Raw genomic sequence first — 17006 nt, 5'->3', positions numbered from 1 at the left:
TTTATGGGCTCTCGGTACCGGTACAAGAGTTTCCGATGTGAGAACTGAAGCCACAGTTAGAACAAAATGGAAAAGTTTTTTTCTAGGTTGCTGCCATACGGAGGCAGGTAAGAAATGGAGTACACTACCTATGTAGAAAATGTGAGTCTTTGGTCCTTGCCCACAAGAACGTACGACGGGTATAATCGTTGCGAAAAACTGGCAAACTCACTAGCAGAAGTCCACTGCAGCTACAGGATATAACTGTTTGCTGTGTGCTGCACACCTGCAGGTTGTAACAACCAAGTGGCCAGTCCATTACCTTATCATTCAGTCTATTTATGAGTCGAATGAGTTTAGTCTTTGCGGCCACGTTAGCAATAAAAAATGTTTTCAATCACTCTCCGGGTTTGGCGGTCTCACGTAATGTGAAACACCCGATGGACACAGTTCTCTGACTGTTGCTACTGTTGTATGAAAGTTTTCACCTGATCTCCAGGTTAGAGTGATTTCTTTTACATACGTCTTAAACATTTCCTATTACACATGAGTCATGGCTAGGACTACGAACATTTTTAGAGAGAAATGAGGAGATATAAAGAAGAAGCATATATCTGAAACTAATTTCAAAATTCATGAACCATGGAAACTTCGGTTGCTGGGTTTGCTTGAGTGTGTCGACGATACAGACAGAGGGTACCGCAAATGCAACCTCAGCCGAGGGTTTCTGTTGGCAGACCACAAAAACGTGCGGTTCTTGAAGAGGGCTAGTAGCCTCTTCAGTAGCTACAGGGGCACTAGTCAGGATGATTGATTTATCTAGCCTTGTAACATCTAAAAACGTGGCCTTGATGTACTGGAAAAGCGAACGGCTGAAAGCAAGGGGGAACTACAGCCGTTATCTCTGTCCCGATGGTACGAAGCTCTTCTGTATATTTAAACGATGAAGACATCCTCTTCGGTATAATATTCCGGAGATAAAACATTCATTCATTCGGATCTCCAGGCGGGTACAACCCAAGGGGGGATGTCATGTATTGGTCTATTGATCAAATTGTAAAATGTTAGATCCTTTCATGGGAGAGGTAGGTTAGAAAATTTAAAAAGGGAAATGGGTAGGTTGAAGTAGAAATGCGTAATAAAACTGAAGAATTTGCAAAGAAAGCAAGAAATTAAGGATATGTGACCTAGAGAAGTTGAAAGAATGAGGTAGTGTTGAGAGTTTTACAGAAAGCCTTAGGCAACTACTGATTATAGCACGGGAAAGGAACGCAGTAGAAGAAGAATAGTTAGCTTTGAGAGATGAAATAGTAAAGTTAGCCGAGGATCAAAGAAGAAAAATGACAAAACTGAGCAGAAACCTTTCGATATCAAAGAAGATACAGAATGTAACTGATGAAATTGAGAAAATACAAAAATGCAGCAGATGAAGCAGACGAAAGCAGAAACCAACCTATAAAAAAGGAAATTCGCACGAATTGAAAAGTAACTTGGTACGAAGGCTTGAAGACAAATGTAATGATTTAGAGCTTATTGAACTAGAGGAAAGAAAGATACAGCCTACAGGAAATTTAAAAAGGGCTTTGGAGAAAAGAGAATCAGCTGGGTGAATATCAAGAGCTCATATAGACAGGCTGAAGAAGTATGTAGAAGATCTATACGAGATCAAGGCAGTTTTATAGAAAAGGAAGATGACTTGATGAGGTGGGGTAACTGATCGAGAAGAATCATGCTGAGTATTGAAAGATCTATGTCGAAACAAGACCCCCAGCATAGACGACATTCCGTCAGAGCTAAGCCTGAGAAGAGCCTGCCATGGCAAAACTGTTCCATGTGATGTGCTGGATGTACGAAAGATGAGAAATGCCCTCAGACTTCAAGAGCATTAAATAATTACAAAGTAAATGCTGACGGCAGTGAATATTACCGACCTATTATTTCATTGTTGCTAAAGGCAAACTCGAATTCATTACAGAAGAATGGGGAAACTGGTAGAAGCCGACGTCGAGGGAGATCGGTTTGGAGTCAGGATAAATGCAGGAACACGCAAGGCAACGCTGACCATACGACTTTTCATAGAGGATTGGTTGAGCAACGGTAAACCTACTTCATGGCATTTGGAGACATCGAGAAAGCTTTTGAAGTGTTGACTGGAATAGTTTATTTCATGTTTTGAAGGTAGAAGGGGCAAAATACAGGGAGCGAAAGGCCATTTACAACTTGTACAAATACCAGAGGGCAGTTATAAGAATCGACCACGTGTGGAATATAATGTGATGAGAAGTGACTCGCGCGACATGCCAGCCACACACTTTTACCGAACTACCTGAACAGGTTGAACAGATGTGGCATAAAGTTTCCCAGGACAGTATTCACCGTCTGTACAATCGACTGGACCCCAGAGTCAGCGCCTGGATCGTTGCCCGTTGTTGTTGTGGTCTTCAGTCCTAGACTGGTTTGATGCAGCTCTTCAAGCTACTCCATCCTGTGAAAGCTTCTTCATCTCCCAGTACCTACTGCAGTCTACATACTTCTGAATCTGCTTAGTGTATTCATCTCTTGTTCTCCCTCTACGATTTTTACCCTCCACGCTGCCCTTCAATACTAAATTGGTGATCCCTTGATGCCTCAGAACATGTCCTACCAACCGATCCCTTCTTCTGGTCAAGTTGTGCCACAAACTTCTCTTCTCCCCAATCCCATTCAATACTTCCTCATTAGTTATGTGATCTACCCATCTAATCGTCAGCATTCTTCTGTAGCACCACATTCTGAAACCTTCTATTCTCTTCTTGCCCAAACTATTTATCGTCCATGTTTCACTTCCATGGCTACACCCCAAACAAATGCTTTCAGAAAAGACTTCCTGACACTTAAATCTAGACTCGATGTTAACAAATTTATCTTCTTCAGAAACGCTTTCCTTGCCATTGCCAGTCTACATTTGATATTCTCTCTACTTCGACCATCATCAGTTATTTTGCTCCCCAAATAGCAAAACCCTTTACTACTTTAAGTGTCTCATTTCCTAATCTAATTCCCTCAGCATCACCGAACTTAATTCGACTACATTCCATTATCCTCGTTTTGCTTTTGTTGATGTTCATCTTATACCCTACTTTGAAGACAATGTCCATTCAGTTCAACTGCTCTTCCAAGTCCTTTGCTGCCTCTGACGGATTTACAATGTCATCGGCGAACCTTTAAGTTTTTATTTGTTCTTCGTGGATTTTAATGCCTACTCTGAACTTTTCTTTTGTTTCCTTTACTGCTTACTCATTATACAGATTGAATAGCATCGGGGAGAGGCTACAACCCTGTCTGACTCCCTTCCCAACCACTGCTCCCCTTTGATGTCCCTTGACTATTATAACTGCCATCTGCTTCCTATTGAAATTGTAAATAGCCTTTCGCTCCCTGTATTTTACCCCTGCCACCTTCATAATTTGAAAGAGATTATTCCAGTCAACATTGAAAAAAGCTTTCTCTAAGTCTACAAATGCTAGAAACGTAGGTTTGCCTTTCCTTACTCTTTTTTCTAAGATAAGCCGTAGGGTCAGTATTGCCTCACGTGTTCCAACATTTCTACGGAATCCAAACTGATCTTCCCCGAGGTCGGCTACTACTAGTTTTTCCATTCGTCTGTAAAGAATTCGCGTTAGTATTTTGCAGCTGTGACTTATTAAACTGATAGTTCGGTAATTTTCACATCTGTCAACACCTGCTTTCTTTGGGATTGGAATTATTATATTGTTCTTGAAGTCTGAGGGAATTTCGCCTGTCTCATTCATCTTGCTCACCAGATCATAGAGTTTTGTGAGGAATGGCTCTCCCATGACCGTCAGTAGTTCTAATGGAATGTTCTTTATTCCTGGCGCCTTGTTTCGACTCAGGTCTTTCAGACTCTTCACGCAGTATCATATCTAGCCGGCCGCAGTGACCGTGCGGTTCTAGGCTCTCAGTCCGGAACCGCTTGACTGCTGTTGCCGCAGGTTCGAATCCTGCCTCGGGCATGGATATGTGTGATGTCCTTAGGTTAGTTAGGTTTAAGTAGTTCTAAGTTCAAGGTTACTGATGACCTAAGATGTTAAGTCCCATAGTGCTCAGAGCCAGCCAGAATCATATCTCCCATTTCATCTTCATCTACATGCTCTTCCATTCCCATAATATTGTCCTCAAGTACATTGCCCTTGTATAGACCCTCTATATACTGCTTCCACCTTTCTGCTTTCCCCTTTTTGCTTAGAACACGGTTGCCTGTTTCATTTACTACATTTTCATATTTTCTCCTTTCATCAATTACATTCAGTATCTCTTCAGTTTGCCAAGGATTTCTACTAGTCCTCGTCTTTTTACCTACTTGATCCTCTGCAGCCTTCACTATTTCATCCCTCAAAGCTACCCATTCTTCTTCTACTGTATTTCTTTCCCCATTCCTGTGAATTGTCCCTTATGGTCTCAAAAATGGTTCAAATGGCTCTGAGCACTATGGGACTCAACTGCTGTGGTCATTAGTCCCCTAGAACTTAGAACTACTTAAACCTAACTAACCTAAGGACATCACACACATCCATGCCCGAGGCAGGATTCGAACCTGCGACCGTAGCAGCCTCACGGCTCCGGACTGCGCGCCTAGAACCGCGAGACCACCGCGGCCGGCCTTATGGTCTCCCTGAAACTCAGTACAACCTCTGGTTTAGTCATTTTGTCCACGTCCCATCTCCTTAAATTCCCACCTTTTTGCAGTTTCTTCAGTTTTAATCTACAGTTCATAACCAACAGATTGTGGTTAGAGTCCACATCTGCCCCAGTAAATGTCTTACAATTTAAAACCTGGTCCCAAAATCTCTGTCTTATCATTATATAATCTATCTGAAACCTTCTAGTATACTAGAAGATTGTTGCCTGTGGAGGCTAAAACACGTACTGATATGCTTGTTTCAGCATCGGTCAATACTAGGTACCTCAGAATCACTTGTTTTATGGATCTGTAAACGTAATCATTTCATGCACTCCATATGCACTGTTGTAACAATAAATCTTGATTGATGTACTAATTTTCTTCCTGCGGTGTATATTAATTTTTTCTTACAGTGCTGGGTGGAGGCGGAAATCAGAAAAGTATATTAAGGTACATCAATTTGCCCTGCATGTAGGTTTGGAGAAAGTGAACTCAATGCTCAAAGGGCAATTACGGATGGTTTGCCACGGTTTGTCAGTAAGACTTTTCGAGCGGATACTTCCTCTTCATGAGTCTGCAAAAGGTTCCGTGTTATAATTTTCTATAACTGGTGAAACAAATGCACATAACGATACAATATAATGTTTCATTCTTTAAGTCAAGGAGTATCAATTGGTAATTCGTCATTCGGTCGGTAAAAAACGCCTGCAAAGTATTATTTTTAATATATTTGTAAGGTAAGAAACTTGAAAAGAAATCGGCCTCTGTACGGTTTGTTTGGTAAAAGTGTCATTGTCTTACAGGTAATACAATAGATACTGGTACATCTTAAAAACAATACTGTTGGGATATAGGTCAGCAGTTCTTATTCGAAACTGTGTTACACGTAGAAGTCGCCACTATGCGCAGTGCTGCCTGTAGTTACCACAATCCTTTAGCCTTCCTTCCTACTCTTTCAAACACAGATGGCTCCATACGGACTGCGTCATGAGTATTGGCCACACGCTGCTGTAATAACGTCTGCTCATTGTCGAATATAGTTGCCATAGAGAAGTACCTTTAAATATCTCAATAATTAGAAATCGAATGAATTGTGGTTTCATGAACCGCGAGGCCATGTTATCGGACGTATTCGACTAATCCCTGGCCATAAAACCATGTGGATCCTTAATGTCTCACGAGCAGTAGCAAATGCGGTTGTACACCGTCGCCCACCAACCAGTCTTGTCTTTCTGCAAGTGGAACATTCTCCAATAACGCTGGCAATTCATCGTGTAGAATTCGTCGATACGCAGTAAACAACCCTTCTCTTTAATAATAATTAAAGAATTATTTTAAAATAGCCTTTAAACCCCAAAGCTGATATATGTGTATGAGGAAGAGGTGTTATAATGGGCCCTCACTTTGATTTTTCGAACTTATTGCCACAGTTTCTTTACTGTCTTCTTGAGAGTTGCTGTGCACATGCTGATACACGTTTTAGAATTATTTATCATAGAGCTTTTCAAGAATACTGCACGGGACAAAACTATGATCGTTTGATGGGAATTTCTACATATATCGAAAAGTAAGTTGCCGTAGTAATTTGAGCCTCATGGGATAAATTCAAAATATTAAACTAAAATTTACAAGAAAGACAGTTTTATTAAATCAAATATAATTGTAAGTATGTACAATGTGGAGTTCCACTTGTAGCTCGTCCCCGTACTTACATTTATCCTAATAATCTCTTCTGTGAACATTCAGATAGCTTCAATATTTTGAAGAACACTCCATCTGTTTACAAAAATCATACACATAAATGTGAGTCTCGCAACCAACACTATCATTGTGGGCCAATAATTTGTAGAGCACACACGGCATTCACAGTTCGCCGCTATAGTCTTCTGTATACATCGCATCACGAAAGAGGCTAGCAGTGTGGTCTTTAACAGGCTTGCAAATACGAAATGCAGCTTCAGGTTCGGACTCACCCTAATCCGTCTAAATGACATAACTCATCTTCAGAATCGTTGGAAAGCGGGGAGGGGGGGGGGGGGGGGGGGAGGAGGAGGCAGAAGTAATTTTCTCTTTCAGGACGTCGTGGGAGCCCATAATTTTTTATTCCTTGTTCTCCACTGTTACAGATTTCACCCTTTCTCTTACACACTCCTTTCTAGAATATATCAAGTCACTTTGTTCCTTTTACTCTATTTCTTCTTACATTCCTGCTCTGTTCTCTTAACTAACGCCAGTCTGTATAGAGACGACGTTATTAAGGCATACATAGAGCCTTTGTTTGCGTTTCTTGTTAGGGGTGTGGAATGGACCAAATGTCTCCTTGGCAAACAGCTACTTTAGTTTTTATTGATGTACAAAGTCCTGTGGGACCAGGTTTTTCGACATCCCTAGCATAAGGGAAAATATTTTGGTTGGAATTATTCGATGTGTCGTCAGTAGAATTTCTGGATTATACCTGTTCAGAAAAATCAGTAGCAATTGTATCATTTGGAGAAAGCATTCCACAGTTGTGTTGGATATTTTGTAGATCTGACTGCACCATGTTGCCTTCAAAAGCCGAATCGGCTTCACGGAAAACCGGTCTATTGCCAAAGTGAATTCCTTTCACCCTGGAAACATTGATAGCAATTCTTCCGGTCTGACACAAAAAGGCAAGTTACACCAAATTTTTCTGGAGTGTCATATGGTCCAAGGGATCTGTCATTATCACGCATCCATCCCCAGATATTTTCACTGTAGTAGTGTTTAAAAGGGTTCATAAATGTGCTGTCGGAGGGGTTAGGGATTTTCTCTGGCTCGTGATGGCTGGGTGTTTTGTAATGTCCTTAGGTTAGTTAGGTTTAAGTAGTTCTAAGTTCTAGGGGACTGATGACCATAGATGTTAAGTCCCATAGTGCTCAGATCCACTTGAACCATTTTTTAAATGTGCTGTAAAAAGTTGCGTTTTACGGGCTACGAAATGAGAAAGGCTTATGATGGTAATGTGATTATTCCCGGCGATGTAAGACACCTCAATATTTCGTTTATGTGTGTTAGGACCATCAAGAACTAGGAGGACGGGATCTTCTGCTGTGGCTTGGCCCTCTTGATAAAGTGTTTGATTCAGTCTTTGAAAATATTTCCTTGAACCCATCCAGACAGTTGGCCCTTTTCATTAAATTTTCTACCACGTTTTTCCTCGGGAAAATCATTAGCGTTGGTATAAACATTCCTATGACACTCATGCAACATACAACAATAATGAGACTGCCCCTTTCAGCAACACTTAAATTACCAACCTGCCATTTGCCTGTAAGACAAATTACTTGAGGAACCTTGCTTTGCACGATGGATATGTCTGTTTCAGCCGCACTGAATATAAGATCTTGTGGATACTTACGTCTATCAGGCTCAGCCTCCTGAATGTTAAAAATATTTTTATAGCTTCTTTAGCAAAACCGTAGCCCAACTATATGGTACTTTATCAAATAATTACCGAAACAGGAGAAGAACAATTTACGTACAAAATCAGAAGCACATTGGAACATAAACCAGGGGTATAAGTTGAACAAACCCACACTTTTTCACAAATGCTACATTACAAACAACGATTTACTAATATTCGAGTTCATGATATAATTATATTAAGATCCATGTTCACTACAGGAAAACGTGCTCAACCAGCCCTCATACGGACACAACGCGAACACTAGTCGCCCTCAGATACGTAACATAAAATACTCTTTAAGATCAGCTGGTTTTATAAAACAAACGAGGCAACTTGTAACACCGCAGTACAATAACTTTCCTTCAAAACCCTTAAATAAACCCACCCTCATGCTTGAGCCAGCTTTGTTAATTAAAACCAAAGCCCTTGCAAATAAGTAAAGGATAAAACTGTGTTACAGAACTCTACTAAAGTTATACAAGAAAGAAAGCAGCACCATTATTTAAACCTTTACAGGAAATATCGTCCAATAGAGACCAAGTTTTGCGCGACCACAATTTTTTTCATCCTGAACTAAGCACTGAAAATGTTTCACCAACCAGATATTAAAGAGGAAAAGAAACATTTAAGAAATACTTATTAAAGGAGAAAACTCTTCAAAATAAATTAATTACGCTAAACGTAACAGAGTTTGCTCATATTACAAAAAGAAACAACTGCCACAAGATTCTCCGCTGGAATGTTCCTGCAATGGGAAAACATCGCACTTTTAGTTTTGTAGGAGTGAAATGGCAGATGCTCACCATTACTGTTAAAGCCACGTAGTATTGCTTGTCTGGTTTCAACAAATTGGTTCTCCATCTCTCATCAATCCATGGTGAAAAAAAAGCAGGGGGCCATCTTCAGGCGGACATCGGTAAAGAAAAGTAGGATGATAAAGGAGAGCTAACTCGGCGGAGTAGAATGCTTACTTCCGCCCGGAGCCACGAGCCCAGACAAAACCTCTCTCTGAACTGGCAGACTAACGTGAGCTGTGTGTGTAGCTCACGTTGATGCCGTTCATAGCTTAGCATCTTGCAATAGCGATAGTGGCGTCTCGTTTTCTTAGGGTGTGCACTGGCGGCGCTACGTTTGCGCACCTTGTCTGTCCGTGAGTGGCAGCAACAACGCTTATCGATAGCGCGTACTGTGTGATACCATCTTTGGGTTGGCCTCTTGTATTTCCGGGTCGGCATGTGTGGCGCCAGCGGAGTTGGGACGGAGCAGCAGTGAGGTCCGGACAGCCGGTACTCGCCCGACCGCTCGCTACACACATGCACTGTCCGACGGAAGGATGTGGTCGCGAGAGTGTACGACACGTCAAGGACCGGATCCAGTGAGTTTTAGTTGAATGGACCGTGATATTCGAGTAGTGCATCTTTCACATGTGTGTGTGTGTGTGTGTGTGTGTGTGTGTGTGTGTGTGTGTGTGTGCGTGTGTGTGTGTGTGTGTGTGAGTCCACCTCCCGAAGTTACCTCGTGGAAAAAGTTGTCAGTCGACCAATTATACTGGGATCTTTCGATGGCTGATTTGAGTGGGGCGACCGTTCGTTGGTCGTTCGGTCGGTCGTCGCAGCGGACGACGTTAATTTGGTCTTCCGACCGCTTGTGGCCTCTCTGTGTTTGTACCGACTTATAATTCTTCCGTGTTGTTTTACAGTGACTGGTTTTAGTATTGAGTTGTTGATGGAATTGATTACCCGGATCCGTGTGTGTCTTGTGCTTGTAAATGAGCAGTTATTTTAATGCTGTCTACGTACTGGAGGGGTAGTGGCGAAAGGGACATAAGGTCAGTTTGGGGTGCAGCAGCGGGCAGGTTCGTAAAGAGCGTGGGCAAGCCGGGGCCGCTGGCGGCGTGCTCCCAGTGCCCGATCGAGGAGGGGTAGCTGCGAAAGGTACGATTTCGCTGCACACCGATCCCTGGACGTTTAAGTTGAGTGAAGAGTTAGCTGCTACTGCAACCTTGACTATTATGAGTTCTCGCCTTTGGTCGGCGGGTTGTTGCTCCCAGGGTCGCTGAGCCTGGCTGCAAAAAGTGAAGTGTTTTGAGGTTGTGAAATATAGCAGCCGTCATTCTCTATTTGTTATTCTTCATTGAATTTAGTATTATTCTTATTAGTGAAGTGCACCCAGCGGTATTTTCTGCATTGTGCCCGCCAACGCCCCAGTTTCCTGCCCTGGAGGTTAGCGTACTTTCCCGGCACTGTACCTTTCCTTGTCGTGTTGATGCTCTCCGACACGGCGAGTAGTTCGACAGCCTTTTGTATTGTGCTGTGCATATTTTTTGGGGGTTGTGGGGGGAGGAGGGGTATGGAGATCTACCTTGGCTCCAGTGTTTCCTTCGGCCTTGGGAGTTTTCCGAAGAGGTAGTGCTGTCTGTCTATTCGCCCTTACATAAAATTATTCCATCGTTGTACCGGTGATCGGGCGTTAGGCGGATTAATTAGCGGGTCTGTCGGCGCTTAAGGTGCCCGTAGTTTGAGTTGCCATCCTGTTACGTGAGTGCAATTCTTTGCTGCGCGCATCACCTAACCTTCGGTTTGAGTTATCTTGCCAGGCCGACCCTACGAACACTTGCTGAGAAGTTCTTGTCCTCATTTCTCAGATTGTGATGTTTGTCTTAAGGATTTTTGTAATTTTCTAATTACTATTGGCGTAGGCGAGCAATAATTCCACTTCGTAGGTGACATGACCTTCAGCCATGTTACACTAAATTGTTTTTTAAGCAAGGTATTTATTTTAAAGTGCTATTTGGAATTGTTCTTCTCACTTCTAATTCAGGCTTTCAGCCGTTTGTTATTTGAAATTGTTTGTGGCCTTCAGCCGAGTAATAATTTCACTTCTTTTATGATAAGGCATTCAACCCTGTAGAACACCCCAAGGACCCCCTTAAAGTCAATTAAGACAGAATATCATTATATGAAGTAGGGAAGATTTATCTTGGCAAATACGACATCTTTGCGATAACCTAACACCAAGAAGTTTTGATAACAACAACATCATACATCACTGAAAGATTTTGTTATGAAAGGTGAGGAAGAAACCTCAGATTTAATTAATGGACAAATATCCAAGTGATAATTGCAATTAATATCTCAAAAGGTAAGTCCAAGGTTATGTTGGTCAGAGATAATTTTTCTGTGGAAGAGATTTGTAAGCACAACGAAGAAATTCAATACTCTTTGACAGAAGAAGTCGCTTGCTGGCTCTCGCCCTGTAATGACGTGCGAGGACGATTCTTGTCTTAGTTATTGAGAGTACGGAACGCGACGAGATTCTTTTGCGTTCAGAAGAGTTTCTTGCATGATGTGATTCACGAACTTCGGAAACTGATTTTCTAAGCAGAGACAGGAAGTGATAGATGCGTTTAACCGTGCATAACGGGTTAATTGAACTTTATTGACGAAATTAGTGAATATTGGACTTGACTTTAAAATAGTTGGAACTAAAAGAAGAGTGGATAGTATATCAAAGGACTACACGCAGTTAATCTCGAGTAGGACACAATTACACGACTTCCCGAAGATAATACAATTACGCTGAAGAGTCAAGTTGTCGTAATTGTCAAGAAACTTAATTTTAATAGAACTGACTTTACCAACCAACTGCTTGTGCGTGTGGTGCGAAAGTTATAAAGTATTTGGTGGCCATGGAACAATAAACTGTTCGTTCCTAGTGAAATATCAAGCGTGGACTACAATATTAAGTGATTTAATCAATGATAGTTAACCAACGAATGTTCAGCAGGGACAATTTAATTTGAATATCAAAATACCTACTTCATTATTTGAAAAGAGAACTTTTGAACATTTTTTTAACATTACGGTGTAGGTTCACTCAGACGTGATCAAAGAGGATCTGTGGATCTCGCATCATACAGGTTCAACAACTCCATAGCAACGAGCCAACAACGTATCAGAAGACTGATAATTACAATGTGTCCTCTCAATTGGTGCTGTGTACGATGCGGGTGAGATAAGATTTAATAACTACTGCATATCCGGGCAATGAATCATTCAATCTTAAATCAGAAGAAGCATCCATCGTAGTAGTTCACATTTCTGTCTACCGTTCACCAACGGGAACATACGTCATCGCGCATCGTGTCTCAACTCCACTGCGAGAGCTGTGGCAGTAGCAGCTCCACGGCGTCGACAATATCAGCACGCGGTTTGAGAGCGGGGACGCCACACGTGTTACAGTTTGTTTTAAAACCAAGTATTTATCTTAATATGTGCTATTTGGAATTGTTCTTCTAACTTCTAATTTAGGTCTTCAGCCGTTTGTTGTTTGAGGTTACCGTTGATGGCCTTAGGCCCAAAAATTGTGCAATTTTTTGTGATATGTCCTAAAGCCGTCATGCAGTCAGCTGTGTTTTTTAAAGAGATTGTTGTAAGATTTTAATTTCCTTAAATAGAGTTTACGTATTTGTTGTGCAACAGAGAGTAACTGATTACGGCCCCATCCACAATCGTAACCTTATCCGGCCTCATCCTGAGAAACCACCTCTTATAACGTGCTTCTTCCTATGATGACCATACTGCAACAACTCAACGCAAGTTCACTAGTTGAATAGATAACATATTCCATCACATTTAGAGTTGCCCGTATTAACTCTCGGCCATTACTGAGCAATCAGTTCGTGGCTTCCCATCAGTCTTAGTGGCCCTCCGAATACCGACTGCCACTAGAAGGGTCGTGTTCGCTTCCTTGAAGCCTGCGCGCGCTTCACCTCCCCCCCCCCCCCCCCCCAAGCCACTTAACGGCGAGGCAGAACTTGCGAGTGAGCTGTAAATTCCCTGCTGCTGTCAGAATCGAACGTCTCCCACAGCACCTGTCACTCAGTTTGTTAGTTTGACCCTGAGAGTCTGTCATCGACAGTTCCTGTCACTACATTTATACTGAACCGATCCTGAAGCCTCACGATATGATTTCCCGAGATGTCGCATTGACCCAAGTGTGCGTATGGAAATAATTTACTATGCCGTCTCTTGTGAATGCTGCCCACACCATAAAATACTACGGATTACTAGTTATAAGCAAAACAGACTCTATCTCAACCGGTGTCGGTTTCTGGACAGTTAACTGTAGGGACTTTTCCTCCAGTTTTAGTCAATATTGTCTCCCATAGCATTAATCGAGCAGGGCTGTGCAGTGGTTAGCACACTTTACTCGCAATCTGGAGGACGGCGAGTCAAATACGAGTCTGGCTATCCTCATTAGGTTTTCCGTGGTTTCCTCAAATCGCCTAAGGCAAATGCTGGGATGATTCCCTCAAAAGGGCAAGGCCGCTTTCCTTCTCCACCTTCCCCTAATCCCAGCAAAAAAAGTGCTCCGTCTCTAATGACCTCGTTATCGATTGGACGTTAAACACTAACCTCTTCCCACCCCTCCTCCTGTAGCAATATGTTTCTCCTATTTTTAAACAATGTGTACTAGATTTCATATGTCTGAACGGGACAATGATACATTTCGTACAGATGACGGTTCAATGGAGGGCGCATTCATGCAGTACAGTCCTTTCCATAACGTTAACTTCTCATGTGGAGAGTCATATGTTCTTTAGAGACTTGCTCGAAACGTCAAATATTTATAAGTCAAATGTTTATACCGTCTAAACCAAATATCGCCCACTACCGAATTAAGCAAGTACTTAGTGTTTTAATCTGTTGTCGCAATTCGGCTGTCCTCCACGTGGGCCACCATCAGTAAACTCATTACAATGTTTCAATTAACTCCGACCTTTCCTAGGCGTTGAAACTGAAGGAGTAACAAGTCACAGATCAAACCTCAGTCATATTTTAATACAATTCTAATTTATACATTTCAAGGAAATACTGAAGGATGAAACCATTATGAAGGTGAACCTAAAATATGAGTATGCCATTACGAGAACTGATTGCAAAGACAAAACTCTGCCCGGTCGAGAATTCCTTACTTTTTACTCCTCACGTAGCTACGAGGGAATGTATTGCCTATTATTGCTATGTATCAATGTCCCACTGACAATGTGAAGCCTTTTAATCTTTTACAAAATTCTTATTCTGCAGATTTCACCTATACGTTGTGCTGTCTTGGGTTCATCGCCGCTTTTTCTATATATTGTTCGATCCAATTAGTTCGTGCCTGCAGACAGGCAACCCAGGTAACAGATTTGCGTATCGGGATGCTGTCGCACATTTCTGACAATTCATGTAAACTAACTGCATACAGCTATTGACTCTGGCCGAATCTGGAGCAAGGGGAAAACGATTGCCTGTATAGCTCCCTAAGAGCCCTAGTCTCTCTAATCTTATTTTCATGATCCTTAGGCGAAACATACGTTTGTCACAGTAGAATCGCTTTGTAATCAGCCTCAAATGTCAGTATTTTAAATTTTCTCAGCAGTGCTCCTCGAGAAGAGCTTTGCCTTTCCTCCAGTGATTTCCATGTCAGTTCCCGAAGCATTTCCTGAATAATCACGTGTTCTTCGGACCTATTGGTAAAAAATCAAGCAACCCACCTGTGAATTGCTTCCATATCTTCCTTTGAAGCGACCTGTTGCGGATCCCAAACACTCCAGCAATACTCAACAGAAGGTCGCACTAGTGCCCTATAAGCGGTGTCCTTTAAAGATAAATCACACTACGCTAAAATTCACCCAAAAACAGAAGTCGACCATTCGCCCCCCTCACTACAATCCTTACATGCTTGTTCTATTTCACATTGCTTTACAACGTAGCTCCTAAATATTGAACTGAAGTGATTATGTCAAGCAACACGCTACTAACGCTGTATTCCAGCTTTATGGGTTTGTTTTTCCTACGCGGCTACGTTATTTCTACATTTAGAGCTGACTGCCATTCATCACACCAACTCTAAATTTTGCCTACAGTTACTCGACGATGACACCTTATATACATCATAGCACCAAAAGCAAACAGCAGAAGTCTGCTGACTACCCTGTATGACAGGTTATATATATATATATAGAACACAGCAGCGGTCCCATTAGACTTCCCTGGGGTTCTCCTGACGATACTCTTGTCTCTGATGAAGCCTACCCTTCGAGGACAACATACTGGGTTCTACTACCTAAGAAATCTTAGAGCCACTCACACACACCTGGCAAACTATTCCATATATTTGTACCTTCGTTAATAGTCGGCAATGTTACACCGTGTGAAATACTTTACGGAGATATAGGAACATGGAATCCGCATGTTGCTCTTCATCCATGGTTCGCAGGATTTCATGTGAAAATAGTGCAAGCTGAGTTCGGAACCCACCACCCATTATACTTTGATTAATAATCGGGAATGGCGCTCAAAGACTTTCGGCATAAGAAGTCACCCTCTTTCTCCCAACGACCTCTTCAAAGAGGGCGGATAAGCGGATTGAGGTTCAGTGTACTCTCTTGTCCTTCGGGTGCAAAACTGCCCCTAAAGGCGGAAGAATCAGCAATGGTCAACAGCATGAAGATACAATAGGCAATTCGAACCAATGCATTATTTATTTATTTAGCGTATGCCGATACACACATGGTTTACATTTATTACATTATGAAAGTATTTGATAAAATACACTATAAAATACATAAGTAAAGGATATATACTCAGATAAAATATAATACATAAACACAATAAAAAGTTACATCAGCAGATATTTTGCATTTCACAAATCTTCAAATTCTGACGTCCAAATTGACGATCCATTGCAGTTATGGCGGTGTGGCGTTGAAGAAATCAGCCCGACTACCCTGGTAGGCTTTTAATTCACAGTTCAAATGGTTCAAATGGCTCTGAGCACTATGGGACTTAACATCTTAGGTCATCAGCCCCTAGAACTTAGAACTACTTAAACCTAACTAACCTAAGGACATCCCACAACACCCAGCCATCACGAGGCAGAGAAAATCTCTGACCCCGCCGGGAATCGAACCCGGGAACCCGGGCGTGGGAAGCGAGAACGCTACGGCACGACCACGAGATGCGGGCTAATTCACAGTCCTGGGCGATGTGCTGTATTGTTTGATTAGGTGTCCCACAGTCACAGCTAGGGCTGGGAAGCTTTCGCACTTGCATAGATTGTGTGCACATAGTCCATGTCCAGTTCGGATTCTGTTTAGGCTTTTCCATAGTTGTCGTGGAAGTTCAAAGCCCTTAGGTTTCTCTGATGGACAGATAAGTTCACGGTTGTCAGGGGAGGCACTATCACTCCAGCTCTCGTGCAATTTAGTATCCATGCTGAAGTTGGCAGTTGACAGTTGTTGGACCAGTCTTAAGGAGGATTTCAGGAGCGGTGTCGGGTTCTTTCCAAAGTTGGGACATCTTCATGGATAGGAAGTAGGGGGTTATTCATTATTTTTGTGTATAGTTTCTTCAGAGATTCCTGTCTTTTCAGGGAGGGTGGAGCTATATGACTAAGTGTTGGAAGCCAATATAGTGGGGTAGTCTTTATGCATCCAGTTATGGTTCTCATAGTAGCGTTGAGCTGGGTGTCCACTTTGTTTACACACTTGCTGGTTAACCACGCTGGCGCACAGTACTCGGCTGCGGAGTACAGTAAGGCAAGCGCAGAGGTTCGTAGTGTGTCTGCTGGTGCTCCCCCTCCCCCCGTTAGTGCTGCAGAGCCTCTGAATCAGATTGTTCGGTGAGCTTATTTTGTTGGATACATTTTCCAGGTGTATGTTGAAGGATATTGTCCTATCTAGAGTCACCCCCAGGTACTTTGGATATGGATGAACTCAGTTGACTGTTATTCATATGAACCTTCAGCTCATATCCCGCCATTCTGTTGTTTGAATGGAAACAGCTGACTTCAGTCTTGGTGGGATTTGGTATTAGCCTCCATTTGGTGAAATACTCATCCATTTTGTTTAGATCAGCTGTGAGGATGTTA

This window comes from Schistocerca gregaria, chromosome 3 (assembly GCF_023897955.1).
Source record: "Schistocerca gregaria isolate iqSchGreg1 chromosome 3, iqSchGreg1.2, whole genome shotgun sequence".
NCBI lineage: Eukaryota > Metazoa > Arthropoda > Insecta > Orthoptera > Acrididae > Schistocerca > Schistocerca gregaria.
Note: the sequence above shows the minus strand (reverse complement) of the source record.